This window comes from Phaenicophaeus curvirostris, chromosome 2, assembly GCF_032191515.1.
Source record: "Phaenicophaeus curvirostris isolate KB17595 chromosome 2, BPBGC_Pcur_1.0, whole genome shotgun sequence".
Classification (NCBI taxonomy): domain Eukaryota; kingdom Metazoa; phylum Chordata; class Aves; order Cuculiformes; family Cuculidae; genus Phaenicophaeus; species Phaenicophaeus curvirostris.
In genome coordinates, this window is record NC_091393.1 from 27,409,958 (window position 1) to 27,427,186 (window position 17,229).

Here is a 17,229-nt window from a genome sequence, read left to right on the forward strand (position 1 = left end):
CACCTGTATTTCAAATCTAAATACTGGTTGTTTTCTTTTCCTTAGTATTTGGGACTTGACTTGAAAAAATTAAAGGATCTGATTTTCAAAAGGTGGAAGCAATCTGCTTTAAAACAATTGAAAATTATTAGAGTTGGACAGCTTTTGAAGACTTTTATTTTATTGCTTATAGATTTTGTCCCACTTATTAACAAGGTAAATGAAATCATACTTTGTGTCTTCATATGTTTTTTATAAATACACCTACTTGCTGAGGGACATCCTGTGAGAACAAAGCAAGTTCCCTGTTTGAGAGCTCAGAAGATTAGGCCAATTGCAAAGTCTCTGTTCCTGAAAGAAATTTTAGCATGAGAGAAAGTAGCAGTTTGCCACGGTCTTAACTAACAAGAAGAATCAAATGTCCTACCAGACATCTTGTCCATGGGTTAAAGCTATTTTACAGTAAGCTGCAGATATTTACATTTACTAGCTCAGATGATACACTGAGATTCTTGAAGAGAGGTTGGTGGTACGTTGGTGAATTCCAAACTGGATACAGGGGCAGAAGCAGGAGAGATTTTATTTAATTGTGTTAGCAATTTAAAAAGTTAACCAACATGCTGAGTTGTGGGGTGGATAATGCCCCTGAGAAAAGTAATTTCCATGAATTTCTCTGGTTTTGTTACTCATCCTCCCACATTTTTCTTCCCTTTCTCATTTCTGCTGCAGCTGTACTTTAAATATGCTGGGATCGATTCCGTTTTCCCTTGCCCCAGTTTCACTGCAGTCTGATGGGGTTAGAGATCGATTTATTTCTTTAATTCAGGTAGTAGTTACGTTCCATCTAGAAGCAGAAGGCAGAATTTTAGAGAGTGACATAGAGTCTGGAAATGATGCTCAGAGAAAAAGTAGAATGAAGACTATTTATTTACATACACCAAGTTCATGAACTATGAAGAAATATTTTGTCCAGTTACTTCTCTGAAGACCAAAGCATCTGCATACAGGAATTTTTTCCAGTTGTGCAGTAGCTGTGGATGAATCATCATGTAGCAAATAATGTTTACAGACCTGGGAGAATTTTTCTCCGGATATATGGCTCAGATATTACATTGGTGAGTGTTGCAGTTACAACAATTACAACTAAAATTAACATTATATCTATGGTGCCACAGAGCATTTTTAAGACATTTCCTTTCCATTTTGTGGGAATAATGTCCTGAATCCTCTATAAGAAACAGAATTGATTAGTGTTTGGAAGACACTCAGACCTACGGCATTCAATGTTTAGGTCTACAGCTGTAGCATTTCTAATAAATAATGAATCACAACCTGAACACATACAATGTAAACAAAATTAATGCATTTCATGTATTCCAGATCTGGCCAAATAACCTGAGTTACCTACTGTGAAGAAGATTAAGTAAACTTTTAAAAAGTGGCACTACTAAATACTGACTATTACTGTATGTGTTGCAAGGATTCGTGTCATATAAATTACCATGTTGTATTTGTGATCCCACCTACCCCCTTCTGCCTTATTTGGGTGAAGGGACCAATAAACAGTGCAGAACCATTGTAGCCTTTTCATATTAAAATAGTAATAATTTCAACTCTAAGTGAGAGCAAATATGATGAGAAAATTTCAGCTTGTTCCCTGAAGCAGATTCAGAATTTATGGTATCTGCAGAGAAAAGAATCAAAAATCCTCTAAAACCTTGTTGTTCAGTTGGCTGCCAAAAGAGGCTACGGTTGCCAGGGTTTTAGAATTTTGTCTGTAATCCATGAAGAAATGTGGAATCCAGATGAAGTCAGACTGGATTTTTGTTTCTCTCAGTTCCTTTGGTGCTAATGGACAGACAAGGCAAGAGGAACCCAGCAAGAGCTGCAGAGGATCAGCACCCCCTGCTCCGCAGCGCTCCAACCTTGCACAGATGAATAACTTCTGTGGGGAAGACATTGAGCAGCGTTTGGAAGTTAAGGTAGGATGCAGGAAGAGAATCTACATTGTCAGATCTTGAATTGTTTGGAAGAGTTATTTTATGTATCACATAGGTGCCAGACATCGTTTCTGATGCTGCCATATGTCACTTTTTCTTCCTCTAAATCAGTAGCTAGCTGACATCTGAAAGCATGTTCATTTTTTAGGTTTGACTTTCCTGAAAAACATCATTGACAGCAAGGTCTGAACTCAAATGATTTGTAATCCCCTTAAAATGGACAACAGTCATTATCTCAAGCCCACGCAGAAAACCATTATCTACTTTCTCAGCTTACACTTAATACGCAGTTTTCCCTCTCTCACAAGCACTGAATATGCACACAAATCCAGGAACAATTCACTGAGGAAAGAAGGACATCCAGTATCTAGTTGAGAAAACACAACTATGGTTTACTTAGTAATTTTAATAGATATTTTCCAAATCAATTCTCTATTTGGTATGATATCCCAAAAGGGAAGTGCTGCTTTGTTACCTTACTTCACTTTTCTTTGGTTGACAAGCCTTGCTAGTGTTCTGATGTCAGTACAAAGCCTCATTTCCAAGAGCACGGGCCAAGTTGGCCAGTTGCCAATGTCTAAAGGAGTACCTGCCATTCCCATCCCATGATTCTTCTGGGAGGGGGTAACAACAGGGGGTGCTACAGACTAGGAGAAGTCTGTCTAGAAAGCTGCCTGGAGGAGAGGGACCTGGAGGTGTTGGTTGACAGCGACTGAACATGAGCCAGCAGTGGCCCAGGTGGCCAAGAAGGCCAATGGCATCTTGGCTTGGATCAGAAACGGCGTGACCAGCAGGGCCAGGGAGGTTCTTCTCCCTCTGGACTCGGCACTGGTGAGACCGCTCCTCGAATCCTGTGTTCAGTTCTGGGCCCCTCACCACAAGAAGGATGTTGAGGCTCTGGAGCGAGTCCAGAGAAGAGCAACGAAGCTGGTGAGGGGGCTGGAGAACAGGCCTTATGAGGAGCGGCTGAGAGAGCTGGGGGTGTTTAGCCTGGAGAAGAGGAGGCTGAGGGGAGACCTCATTGCTCTCTACAACTACCTGAAAGAAGGTTGTAGAGAGGAGGGAGCTGGCCTCTTCTCCCAAGTGACAGGGGACAGGACGAGAGGGAATGGCCTCAAGCTCCGCCAGGGGAGGTTTAGGCTGGACATTAGGAAAAAATTCTTCACAGAAAGGGTCATTGGGCACTGGAACAGGCTGCCCAGGGAGGTGGTTGAGTCCCCTTCCCTGGAGGTGTTTAAGGCACGGGTGGATGAGGTGCTGAGGGACATGGTTTAGTGTTTGATAGGAATGGTTGGACTCGATGATCCGGTGGGTCTCTTCCAACCTGGTTATTCTATGATTCTATGATTCTAAAACCAGCAGATTTCCAGCTGATCACCAAAAGGTGGGAGCAGAGAGCTCTTTCCTCTGCAGAGCACTAAGCGTTTACATAAAGTCCTTAATAATTTTTTTTCTATTGTGTCACACAAGTTTTACAGTGCTGCTCATCTCAAAGCTTCTTCCTTTCACGGTAAGAAAAGGGGTTGCTCTTGAGTTTAATCCAAGTTATTATTTCAACTAATGACAGATAGGCTGCTGCATTGAGGAGGGCTTTGTTTATAGCAGAGGAGATTTTTTTGCTGTGTTTTTTTTTAAAGGTAGATACAGGTCTGGTCTCATCTCTTCAGTCATTCAAGAAGACCGACAGTATGTGTCTAATGAAAAGAAAGTCTCTTATTTTACATTTGAGGTACCTTGAGATTATGTAATACATAGACACTTTACATACTACAAACGCACTATATATAAAATACAGGCTCCATCAAGGTGAGAAGGGCATTGAATGAAAAGCACATTGTAAAATATTGCTAAACTATGACCAAAAAATACTTGATTTTGAGTGTCATATGAAGTATAGCACAGAACTTATTCCTAAACTAAATCAACAAGACCTTTAAAAAGTTTTCCATTTGGCCCTCACTTTCTCAGGTTATTCAAGGAAAATGCAAGTTAAATGAAGTGCCTGATTCCAATGAAGTACTGATTCAACGTAAAAAATATAAAAAGCCAAAAATAATGTTTGCGGGAAATCCTCCTGCCTCACACACAACATTTTCTACTGCCAAGCTACACTGGTTTGGGTTTTTTTTGTTTTGTTTTGGTTTTTTATCCTGGAGATTTTAGCATATATTATTGTTTTACAGTTGGCAGTTGTTAGCATTCATGCTGTTCAGTCCACTCTAATGAACTTCATTTGAGATTGAAATGTATGAAATCATTTCCCAGTGAGTAAGCAATCCGTTAGCAGAGACTTCTGATGATTCCTTATAAAGGCAGGAGGCATCGAACATACTCTTCGCTACATCTACAAATCATATGCCAAGGTCAAACAACTGTAGAGTTGCAGAGAAAACCTGAAATTACTTCAGATAATGTGAAAAAAAGATGTTGTGGCTGTTGCACAAAGACAAGAAAAAATAATCCTTCCAAATCAGGACTGAAGAGCTGTTTTGCACTGGCAGAGTAGAGCTCTGGTAAGAGGATACCCACAAGGGTAGGTGATACATTTATTGTCCCACCATTAATCTTCAGCTAGAATTAAGTTGGAAGAAGACAACTCCTAAGAATTAGCTTTGAAAACAAATGTTTGTTAAGTTATTTATTTTTAATGACATATTAAATGTCACTTTGGCAAGTCAAAAGCAGTAATAATAATTCCAAAACTGTGCAATTTTACATTGCACAATAGAACTCCTATAAAGCCAATTGACTTTAGCGCTTCTATCATGTTTCTGCTCTTTAGATTACTTTCCAGATTAATTTCTAACTATTCAGACAGAGGCTGCTGCTCACAATTTCTCATTCGTTTCGTAAGAGTATGACAAGATAGCTAAAAATACTCCGTGGGCTGAAGGGAAGAATATTCACAATAGTCAATTTTGTATATCCAGCTTGGCTGACTGAAGTTGAAATGCTGTTACGCCTTGACTTGTGTGTGAAAGCAGCTCCTTTGAGGGAGATTGAGACCAAGAGTACTTCATACACCCTGTGGCTGGAACAACACAGGCTGAAGGCAACCAGCTGGAAAGCAGAGAAGGTCCTTGGGGTCCTGGTGATATGAAGCTGACCATGAGCTAGCAAAAGAATCCAGCAAAGACCCATGATTATTATAAGCACCTGATATATGAGGAAAGGCTGAGGGAGCTGGACTCTTCAGCCTAGAGAAGAGAAAGCTCGGGAGGACCTTATCAATAGAGGCAAAAATATTTTTATTCCTACTTCAAAATTTTTGCTTCTTAAAATGTAAGTTATACACCACTATAATTTTCACATCAATAAATCACTTCTAAATGATCCTAACAGCATTATTTAGGGCGGGAGTTTTGAAGGAACTAAAGGAATCTGAATTTACACATCACCTGATGCTTTTGGTCAAAGGCCATGGGTATTTTAATCCGTTCATTTACCACCCCTACGCATAAAGTCATTTCTGATGAAGCAAGGCAATGCAATTCTAAATATCCATTCACAATAGAAAGGTCAGCAGGTTAGAGCCAGATCTGTTCCAGGCTTAATATTATGTTGCCCATATACAATACATGGTAATTCCATTTTGCTCATGTAATTCATACACTTTAAGAGTATTTACTTCTAAGAAGTTAGCTTGCTATCAAGAAAAGGCATAAGGCATGAAAATAATCAGTACTGAGTAGAATATTCTCGAGCTATAAAGCAGGTCAGAAATAGAAAACACCCTTCAGGAAGCATCTTGACCATAATGTTACAACTGCCTGGAAGAATCATGTATCAGGCTCCTTTTAACAGCATCCTTCACACCAGTTTTACTGTCTCTGCCCCAGACAGCAGGCTAAGTATAGGTAGCACTAAAATATATAAAACCAGACGGCAGCCAGTATTCTTGCATAGCTTCCAGCTCAGCTGTCACCCCGACTGGTTCTCAGTGGGCTCAAATATAATCCGTTGAAGATGTCGTTCCCACAGGAAGCTGAGGATCAGTTCACACAGGACTTTGTGTTTGTTTGCATATGCGTATTCACTGTACTTAATGTCATTTTAGTGGCTGAACTTAAAAGTTACCCTCCCCCCCTGCACTGTGTGAAATGAGATTAGCTCTCAAACTATGAGACTGTTTGTGACAAAATATACGTGAATCAAGCCACAGAATATCTCCCACATTTTTGAGAATGGTTTGAGAAAAAAAAAAAGGCACCTAAATTGTTTCACATCCTATTTTGTCTGCATTACTCCTAACAGAAATAACAGATCGGTTACTTTCTAAAGCTTGTGGTCCAGAATGATTATGAAGGGATTGTAAGCAAATCCTTTTATGTCTCAGGCAGATACACGTTTATTCCTACAGGATGCTGTGTCATATCATCTTCCCAGGATAAACTTCAAAAAAACTGAAACTGTTTTGATTCAGACAAACAAACAGCAAGGGTAAATGTACAAATGAAAACGGAAAAAAAAAGGGAAGGATTAAATAATAACATTCTTCTCTGTTGATGAAAACTTTACAGCATTTCCCACCATATGAAGAAATGGAACTTAACATAACTTAAGAGTCAGTTCATTTATAGATAGAATTAGAGGAGAGGCATGTTGTGCCTTTGAGCAGTGAGTGATAAAGAATTCAGAATCTCCTTAAGCTCAGTATTCCAAATCTGTTCAAACTCGCTTCCCATAAGCTTAATCAAAAAGTGTCTCTATGAGGACCCAAATTTTGTTTCAACTTAAAACGCCAATGCTGAAATATACTTAAATAGCATACTTAATTCTCCTGAGGAATACCAGCAGATTTGGTGGGACAAGCTTTGAAAGATAGACCCAAAATTCCCTACTGTTTTCTGTTTTCTTTATATCTAGGTTATGAGCTTTTTACCTGTTAGTCAGTACAAAAGTCATTTTAACATGTACTGAAAAAATAGATAAATATTCAGGTACAGTTTGGAGTGACAAACGTTAGAAAGTAGTATAGGAAGGAAAATCTTAATGATGAATCAGTAATGATTACTGTTGTTGCCTGTTCGTCTTCTCCTGCATGTCTCTGTAAAGAACTAGTACTGCAGAGGGGTTTTTTTTTGGCTTTTGATGACTGTTATTCTGTTTCAGCAGCCAGTGAGAGTTTGCCCTTGACTTTTACAGAAGCTGAATCAAGATCCAGAGCAAACAGTGGTAGAGGTTGCTCTTCTGAGTTGTATGAAATGAGTGAAAGAAACAAGTGTAAGAGAAACTAAAGTGTAAGAGAAGAGGACAATGAGATTAATTTAATGGTAGGGAAGATGCTTTACCTGGGACACCAAATAAAACATTTCAGGTCAATGCTATAGGCCCACTTTTCTCATATCAAAGCAGAAGCATTCCAATAAAGCTAGTTGGTCCAACTTGGGAAACTTATCATTGTTTTAGTGGACAGGCCAAGGACTGAATAGACACTAGACCACAGCTGCCAAAATCCTCATGGTCATACTAGATTGATCTATCCTGACTAAAGACCTAGCAATATAATGTCCTCTAACAAAGTAAGGCACACAGAAGGCAATATGTTAAAACTTTTGATGGCTTTTGTTGCACCAAACCTATATTGCTAACAGAAGACTTCAGAATTAATTCTAGCAACATTCAAAAACATCTATTTGCAAAAATTTTGAGGTCAAGCCATTCTGGCAGCAAGCATTTAGAACAGATTTGAAAGGTATTATCCATAGCAGGCTTTTATTGAAAAGAAAAAGAGATTTCTTGCCAAAAATTATGCAAAAAATTTTACTGTGTAAGCCAACAGAAATGCAAGACCTTTTTATTAGGTGCAAACTCTATTTTAGCAATTAGACATAAAAAGAAAAGAACTCTCAGACTAGCATTACAGTAAATTCAAGGGACTGCGACTGACTGCATCTATGTATAATTTCAGTGAGATTATTTCTGATGTGAATTTAACATATCTAAAGCTGATCCCAAAATACTTTTGCTTTTCATCCATCATAAATATATTATATAATTCCAGAAGAAATTATTGTTTCACACAGAATTACACTTCTGGTATTTCTAAGATACTTGACACTTTCTCATTTAAGCAGGAATGTCTGTTATTGTAAATAACACCAGTGATTTTGTTAATGTAGATAATAATGTGTCCCCTAAAGCTCTAGAACGGGCTAATTTTAAAATCCCGGTTGCAGTTATTCAATTAAAATCTCGAATCTGAAATCAAATCGGTAAGAAGAAATAGAGCAGATATACAAGAATTTGGAAATATGCAGATATCTTTGTTCCATGCTTCTTTAAGTTGTTGCATTATCAGCAAATCTCTGCTGGTAGTTGTTCAGTTTCACCAGTTTTTATTTCGACTTCATACAATTCCCCCATATAGGACTCATACAGATTGTCCTCACTGTTTTTATGGGACAACTGTTCTTAAATATCATTTCTTTGATGTGTGGGGAAAAAAAAATTAAACCAACTCTTTTCATAGCTGATGGAAGGTGGGATTTCTAATTAACCATTTTCTCCATTGATACGTTGCTTTATAGTTAATGTAACAGCAAATGAAAAAATCCTGAGGGTAGGAGTAGTTCAAACTACTACCAGGCTGATTTCTGCTTTACTCCTAAGCCAGAGCTGTGATTCTGTGCAAGGTTAAATGTCTGCAATGGGGAGTAATTCCTACAGTTATTATAGTCCCGGATTCTTCAGCTCTCCTTAATGCTAGACCTACATATAGAGAATGTGTTTTAAAGTAGCAAAAATACAGTATTTAAGATATACAATACAATATTTAAGACATACAAGGACAGGCTGAGAGACCTGGGGTTGTTCAGCCTGGAGAAGGGAGCCCTCCAAGGAGACCTTAGAGAGACCTTCCAGTACCTGAAGGCGCTATATGAAAGCTGGGGAGGGACTGTTTACAAAGGCTTGTGGTGATAGGACTAAGATCAATGGCTATGAAGTGGAGAGGGGAAGATTTAGACTAGAGTTAAGGAGGAATGTCTTCATGATGAGAGTAGTGAGGTGGATGATCTTCAAGGTCTCTTCCAAAACAAACCATTCTATGATTCTACATGGGCCAGATCTCCAGCTGATACAAACTTTACCCTACTGCAAATACAGACATAAGAACAAGTTTGAAATGTTCTTTGGTTCTACAGTTCTTGCATCTGAGAACACAGAACTGTATTTTTGGGTTTCTTTTCCTCTCATTGTGTTGGATGTGTCACAGAGACGGGAAAGCCATCACATCACAAATGAGTGAGTGACCAGCAGGTCCAGGGAAGTTATTCTGCCCTTGTACTCGGTACTGGTAAGAACGCACCTCGAATCCTGTGTTCAGTTCTGGGCCCCTCGCTACAAGAAGGATGTTGAGGCTCTGGAGCGTGTTAAAAAAAGATGTTAAAATTCCTATTTACAAAGAGATTTAAAATCATTTTCAATTGGGTTCTGTGAAATTAATACTAGGTGGCTTCTATTGCATCTTGATGTTATTAGAAATCTTATTGCCAGACATAATAATTTTGCAGCTTTGAGATTGTTTTGTGTGCTGTTAAAAATTTCCAAAAAAGTTTCTTGAGAATATTACACTTACCAGCATGTGCCTGACTCACAGCCCACTGAGGCCAACAGAAACACTCCGAATAACATCAATATGTTTTAACGGTTTTAGATTGGAGAGTGGCAGACTTAGACTGGACACAGGGAGGAAATTCTTCACGATGAGGTTGCTGAGGCCCTGGGCACCTGATCCAGTGGGAGGTGTCCCTGCCCATGGCAGGGGGGTTGGAATTAGATCATCTTTAAGTTCCCTTCCAACTCAAACCAATCTATGATTCTATGATTCTATGTTTCAGTTTATAAATCGTGAATTATTAGAAATCACATCAGGAATCGACATGAAGTCATGGTATTACATGATACGATTTAGAATTTTGGGAAAAATAATGAATGGGGAAAACTGTCTGTTTTGTGTTAATAATGATACAGTGTAATCCAAATGAGTTCAATACATTTTTGACAACTAAAATAGTGTGAAATATTCACAAGAACAGCTAAACTCCCATATATATTCTCTCATGTTGATGTATGGGCAAATGTCCCTCAATACTCAGGCTCCTTTTTGTTTTAGTTTATTCATACAGACTATTAAAACTTTCATGCTCTTGGCCTGATTCTAAGCAAGGCTTAGTTGGAATCTTTTAGATGCCAGATGGGCAAAGTCCCAGAACTTTCCTAATTATTTTTTGCATCCTCCTGTAATAACATTACCGACAAGGTTTAACTGTCTGATATTGGTAAGAAGCACTAAATCTCACAGTGACAAAGGTATTTCCCATTTTTCAGTTAAAAAAAAAAATATATATATATATTTAATTTTAAAAACTCTTTGGAATATGTGTGAGAGGGAAAGACAAACTCTACTTTAAAGCCTGAGCCTTCTTCAAAGTTGAACATCTTGAGTCTTTGCACCAAAAAACATTTGGAAATAATTAATAAGCAAATAGGAGTAAGCAATTCAGCAGCTATTATGGAGTGAATAAAGTAACCTGAGACTATCTAGGGCACAGTCAGTTTTATACATTAAATAAATGAATCTATTAACTTTATTTCTCCTGGTCTGGCTATGAATGTAGCTCACAATTAGTTTATGGAGTTTTTTGGGTGGTTGTTCTGATTTTTCTAAATATCTAAATAAAATTCCTTCAGGAGAGTTTTCTGGCCAAGATCACTCCAGTTCTTGTATATGGAGCACCTCCAAACTGGAATGCTTATGATATTTTCTTACTGCAAGCTAAAATCAGCCAGAAACACTCATGATTTTTGCATTCTTTCAGCATCTTGGTATTTATAGGGCAGGATCTGATATTGACACTGTAAAAGCAGTGATCCTGATGGTTCCCTAGGAAAAGAAAAAAAAATGGAACCAAAATTGTGGGCAATACCATTTTTAATCAAGATAGAAATGCAATTAAAATTCATAAAGTTTTGAGGATTGCTCCATAGAGCCAAAAGAAATGACAGAAACTATTGACTTTTTTTCTACACAGACTTTGTTTCCCCACTCAGGCAATGAGATGGAGCTTCATAATCTCTTTCAGCTCAGGTAATGGAGTTTTCAGAGAAGTTCTACTAACCCTCATTTGACAGAAAAAATCCCCAGGTGAGGTTTTACTTTTTTCCCTAGAAGCAGCTTCAAATTTCACATAGCCTGTGGTCACCACTTTAGACTAGAGAATATTCGTGCTATCTGAAGTTGAATAATAACTATAGCAAGGGACAGCACGTGTTTGCACTCATCTTCCTATTACCTATTGCAATAGTTTGCCAAAAAAAGTAAATACCAAATACATTTCATTCAGATTCCTTTCCATGTTTTCAACCATTACTTAAGGTTGCAAAAATAGTTCTCTTCATCTCTTTTTTTTTTTACAGATATTTTAGAACATAGGTGATAAAACAGAGGAAATAACGGATGTGAATATTTTCACATCAATGGAACTTAACAACAGTGATCATAAATAAAAAATAGTGAATTAGGAAAAAAAAATTGAAAAGCCTATACTTTTTCAGTTATAGGTGTAATACAAATGCCAAAAAGTTAACAGAGAGTTGACCTAATGGGAACACAGATGAGCCTTAAACCAAGTAAAAGGGAAGCCCAAATAATTAAAGACTGACTCAGCTTCCCTAAATATGCAAACTGTAAACAGGAGAAATTCTCTTTGTAAACATATTCTCACAGTAAATATCAGTGGAACATTAAATTTTCTTCCCTTCCCTTCCCTAACTGCAGCTGGAAGAGATGTCTTGGATATGAAAGTAAATCATTCAGTTAATGAAATGAAACTAAATGATTTTCAGAATGTTAAAATCAGTAATATGTAATCTGTATGGGAACAACTGTCTGGCAAAGTAACTCTTTTCACCAAAACCAAAGGTTTAAGGATCAAGGCTTTAGAAGATAGAGTACAAGATGGAGTGTTGCTTGCTGTGCTTTGAAAATCTCTAACTTATTCTGTAGAAAAGGACGAGCGGCTCTGTGAATAACAGTCAAATGAGTTAGGAAAAGAAATCAATTACAGGGAAAAATCAATATGAATGAAATGAAAAAAAGTGATGCAGACAGTACTTCAAAATCATTGAAATTTCAGCATGTATAACACAGTAATTCCTTCATTCACTGGGTGCGTAAACCCAAGAAAGTGAAATCCCGTTCTGAGAGTTGAAGAAGAATTGCTTGTGTAAGTAAAAATTAGTGGTAGTGTAAGTACAAAAAAAGAAAAGTTTGCTTGCTACATCAAGCCCAATAAAGTTCAAAGTAGTAATAAATGTAATCAGTGCTTTGAAAGGAGAAATTTTCAAAAGCTGAAAAGAATTATGAGTCAAGACAGCTGCCAGAAAGTGTTTACGGTGAAAATATCATAAGGGAATAGGGAATCAATTGCAGACATTTTTCTTCATGGCCAGTAAGTCATAATCCTATAAGCAAGAAAGAAATAGCGGTTAAACAATCCCAACAAACCAAATGGGAAGACAACTATAAAACCAGAATAATGTCTAGGAAACTAGGAAAACTGATAGTAACAAATATAAATTAAAAGCTGGAAAATGGGAAGGAGAAGAATACAAAAAAAAAAATAATCCCTGACAAGAATAAGGACAATGAAGAAGAAAACTCATCCTGGGATGCATCAAGAAGCATGGCAAGGAGGTTGAGGGAAGTTATCATCCTCCCCTGCTCTGCCCTAGTAAGCTCCATCTGGAGTACTCCCAGCTCAAGAAGGACAAGGAACTGCTGGAAAGGGTCCACAGGAGAGCTACGAAGATGATCAGGGGACTGGAGCATCTCTCTTATGAGAAGAGGCTGAGTGAGCTTGGTCTGCGTAGCCGGGAAAACAGAAGACTGAGAGGAGACCTTAACAATGCTTATAAAAATCTAAAGGGTAGGTGTTGAGAGGATGAGGCCAGCAGTGGCCAGTGACAGGACAAGGGACAATGGGTGCAAACTGGAACACAGGAAATTCTGCCTGAACATAAGGAGTAATTTCTTTACTATGGGAGGGCAGAGAACTGGAACAGGCTGCACAGAGAGAATATGGGGTCTTCTTCTCTGGAGACATTCGAAATCCACCTGGACATATTCCTGTGCAACCTGCTGTAGGTAAATATCCTTTGGCAGGGGGAGTGGACTGATCTCCAGAGGTCCCACCCAACCCCTACCATTTTGTGAATCTGTAACTTCAGTATATAAGAATTAAAATTTCACAGGTCTATTATTCTAGAGAAAAGGTACATAAAATGATACAGAAAATGCAAAAACAAAGGGTAGTCAGTATTGTTTGAATGTAGAATCACAGCAGTGCTTCAATGGACAAGTAAGATGCTATCACAATGCTAATTCTAAAAACATAGTCCCATTATTTGTCTCAGAATTTTAAAACCTAATGAGATTGATCAGTATATATTTTTCAGTGATTTATCCAACAAAAAATACCACTTTCATATTTCCTTTCATCTATCACCTTCTCTGTCCCTTTGCATTATTTTTCTTGTATGAATACTTTAATTTTCTGCAGAGCTCATCCTTTGCTAGTTGTGTCTCAGGCATCATCCTAAGTGTCTAAAGCAAAACGCTTTTGGCTACTTCTGTGTTAACAAATCAAGCAATGCCAGAGAACATTCCTGGGCACTGGAACTTGAACATGTTAAATTCTTAGAACATTTCCTGGCACTGTTTTCCTGGGCCAATAATTGCTCCATCGGACAATTCCCAGGCATCACCTGAGTGTTAGTGCAGGCCAGAGACTGATCTCAAGGCAATATCACCCTGGTTTGGTGGCTTAAACAACAATGGATTGTCTTCCATGCCCCTTGGCCTCACTGCCAGAGGATAGTCTCAGGCACTTAGTTTCCTGATAAATACGTAGCCTTCTGTGCCAGATCAAATAAAGATAGATTCAGAATTAATGCCTCAGATCCTGAGCCAATGTCATCTCACATTTTTGTCCATGAGTTTTAACTGTTCCCAGGGCAAAGTCACTTTATTTGACTATTCTCAACTGTAATTTGGATTTAATTATCCTAGTACTGTAAGACTACATTTTTATGTGCATTTTTCATATTGCAATCCTGATAACATAAGTTTCATTTAGAGAGTTTTATTAGCTGTAGTACACCCTTTTCCTTACTAAAAGTTCAGAGTGGGCCTTGAATGTTTCTTAGTCATTTTATTATGCCTTCCTTTTTTTTTTTTTCCTCCCTTGGCTTTGCTAGTTCTCAACACTGCAAACCAAACCTAATGGCATGGTTTAGTGTTTGATAGGAATGGTTAGACTCAATGATCCGGTGGGTCTCTTCCAACCTGGTTATTCTATGATTCTATGATTCTAATAGCTTTCTGAAGTACAGTATGTAAAAACCTCAGAATCTGTAGTTTTCTATTTTGTCTTTCAAGCTCAGAATGGTCTAGGCAGGGAGCTGCAGGATTTTTCCTGCTGATGGTTCCCAGTGGTATAGGTATGAAATGAACACTTCATGAACTCATGGCACAGTCTACATGGATAACATTTAAAGTTCAATATTAGTAAATTTGAAGTCTGCCTGTATAAAATCAAAGCCCCCATCCTTAGTGGGTGGATGTGAGTTCCTAAACCAGAAAAGAGACAGCCTTTCTGCCCAGCAGAAGCCCTTCTGCAGCTCCAGTAGTATGTGCAAAGCTCACCTTCCTATTAAGACCTTGGGCAATTTAGAAGTCTACGCCTGCCTTTCAGAGTAATCAGAGCACGGATGCAGCCTGTCATCAGCTTTATCTTGACATTTTTTTCCCTTCATTCCCAACAAATGAAGTTACCATCTTGTTTACTATCTTTGCATTGAAACCTGTGGCTCCTAAATTCTGAATTATCTCTTTAACTACCTGAATATCTTACCAGAAATAAATGCTATGGATGTCTGGTGAAAACATGAACAAAACCTCTCCACAGAGCAGCCTCTCTGCAGATGAATGATGCCTGAAAAATGTCATGGGAACTTCCAAGATAAGTTAAGATGTTTCTATTTAATATTGAAACACAGAATTTTAGGATATCCTTAAGATAACACTGAAAAGAGTCCTGTCTGAAACCTAGATGAGTTTTAGGAATTCAAGTTCTAACTTTGGAACGAAGAGGAAGCCTAGGACTCTATCTGTGTAAGCCACTTAAAAATGTCCAGGAGCTGTCTTTGGCACTGAGGCAACCTAGCATGATACAGCCTGTATCATTAATAATAAACGTTTTTAACCCTCCAAATCAGGGCAGTTTCATCCAAACAACATTGCTATAGCACTGTTTAATTTATTGCTATAGATGTTTTAGGGGGAATGGATCCCATCCAAAACTGTCAGAGTTCTGTATCTGAAACAATCTTCTGCAAAGAAGTCCTGTATTTCCAGCTGTTCCAGCTGGTTTTCTTCTCTATTTTCCTCCACAAATACATACATTTCTATTATGTTTCATTAGTGGACTCCATGTTCTTTAACTAGCTCTATGTTTGTATTATCAGCACTGTTGTAATGAAGAAAATTTACATTTCCTACAATGTACATCTTTTCCTGTTTTCCAATAAGTCATCACCTTTGCACAGCTACAAGCTTCTTTTTGTACGACCTTCATTCAAAGTGTTATTGCTATAAGGGGGAGTAGGATATGGGGATTAAAAACAAGTTATTTCCTTTGGGTACTGATATTATAACTTCATTTAACTGTATTGAGGCATCACATTTGCTCCAATGCTGTTCACTTACTATGTGCTAAATGGAAAAAATCGTATCGCTGCATCAAAAGCAGCGTGGCCAGCAGGTTGAGGGAGGTGATTCTGCCCCTGTATTCCTCTCTTGTGAGACCTCATCTGGAGTATTGTGTCCAGTTCTGGAATCTTCAACATGAGAAGGAGATGGAGCTGTTGGAACAGGTCCAGAGGAGGCTACAAAGATGATCAGAGGGCTGGAGAACCTCCCACACGAGGACAGGCTGAGAGAGTTGGGGTTGTTCAGCCTGGAGAAGAGAAGGCTCTGAGGAAACCTTAGAGTGACCTTCCAGTACCTGAAAGTGGCTCCAGGAAAGCTGGAAAGGGACTGTTTACAAAGTCATGGAGTGATAGGATGAGGGGGATTGGCTATAAACTGGAGAGGGGAAGATTTAGACTAGACATAAGGAGGAATTTCTTCAGTGATGAGGGTGGTGAGGCCCTGGCCCAGGTTTCCCAGAACCTGTGGCTGCCCCATCCCTGGAGGTGTTCAAGGCCACATTGGATGGGGCTTGGAGCAGCCTGATCCAGTGGGAGGTGTCCCTGATCTTTAAGGTCCCTTCCAACTGAAAGTATTCTATGATTCTATGATTCATTCCAGCTCACATCTTGAGCAGAGTTTCTCTCTGACATAAACACTGCATTTCACTTTGTTCCCAGTGTATGAACTTGGTTAATTTGAATTAACTCTGTGTCATAAGATATTCCTGTATGTTTTGGGGGTTGAAAAGTGTGAATACATTTTGACAAGATTCAGACCTGAGAGTCCTGAAGCCAAAAAGCTGAGCTGTTTTCCAAAAAGTTTTGGACTTTTGTATGGATAGTAAAATTATCCAGAAGACAGAGAATATTCTGAAAAATTTTCTATGATATGTAAGTCCTCAGGTTTTAAGGCACGAACCAGCTTCCAGTTGCTGAATGAGAACTAACTTCCACACAGGTATTGTCTGCCACAGTTGCCTGTTACACCAAGCTTGAAACATCTCCTTCCAGCTGATGTTGGACTGAAACACAGACATAGTTGTCTGACAACAATTAACATCTTTTGTTGCTTTCACCATTATTAGCATTCTTCACAAACATTTCTCACAATTATTCAGCTTCAACATAGAGAATTTGCCGGTTTTATATCCATTTTTTATTATCATCTTTCATCATGCAGGTTTGTAAAAATGAATGGATATGAAAAAAGTGGAAAACGAGTTAGTGCATGCATTCCAGTCAGAAAGTCTATTATAAGAAATACATTCAATCAACAAGGGAAAAAAATAAATCTACATGCTTCTTGCACACTTTGCAAGACAAGCAACAGTCGCTGACTTCTGTGTTTCTCTGCTTGACTGCCAAATGAAAAAGTAGAGAGTCAAACAATAAGATATCCAGTCTCATCAAAACCTACTGAGAATCCACTGAAGCTCAAACAGTAAAAATTTCCAGGAAAAATGGAATCCCACTGTGTTTTCCTCAGAGTGGCCTT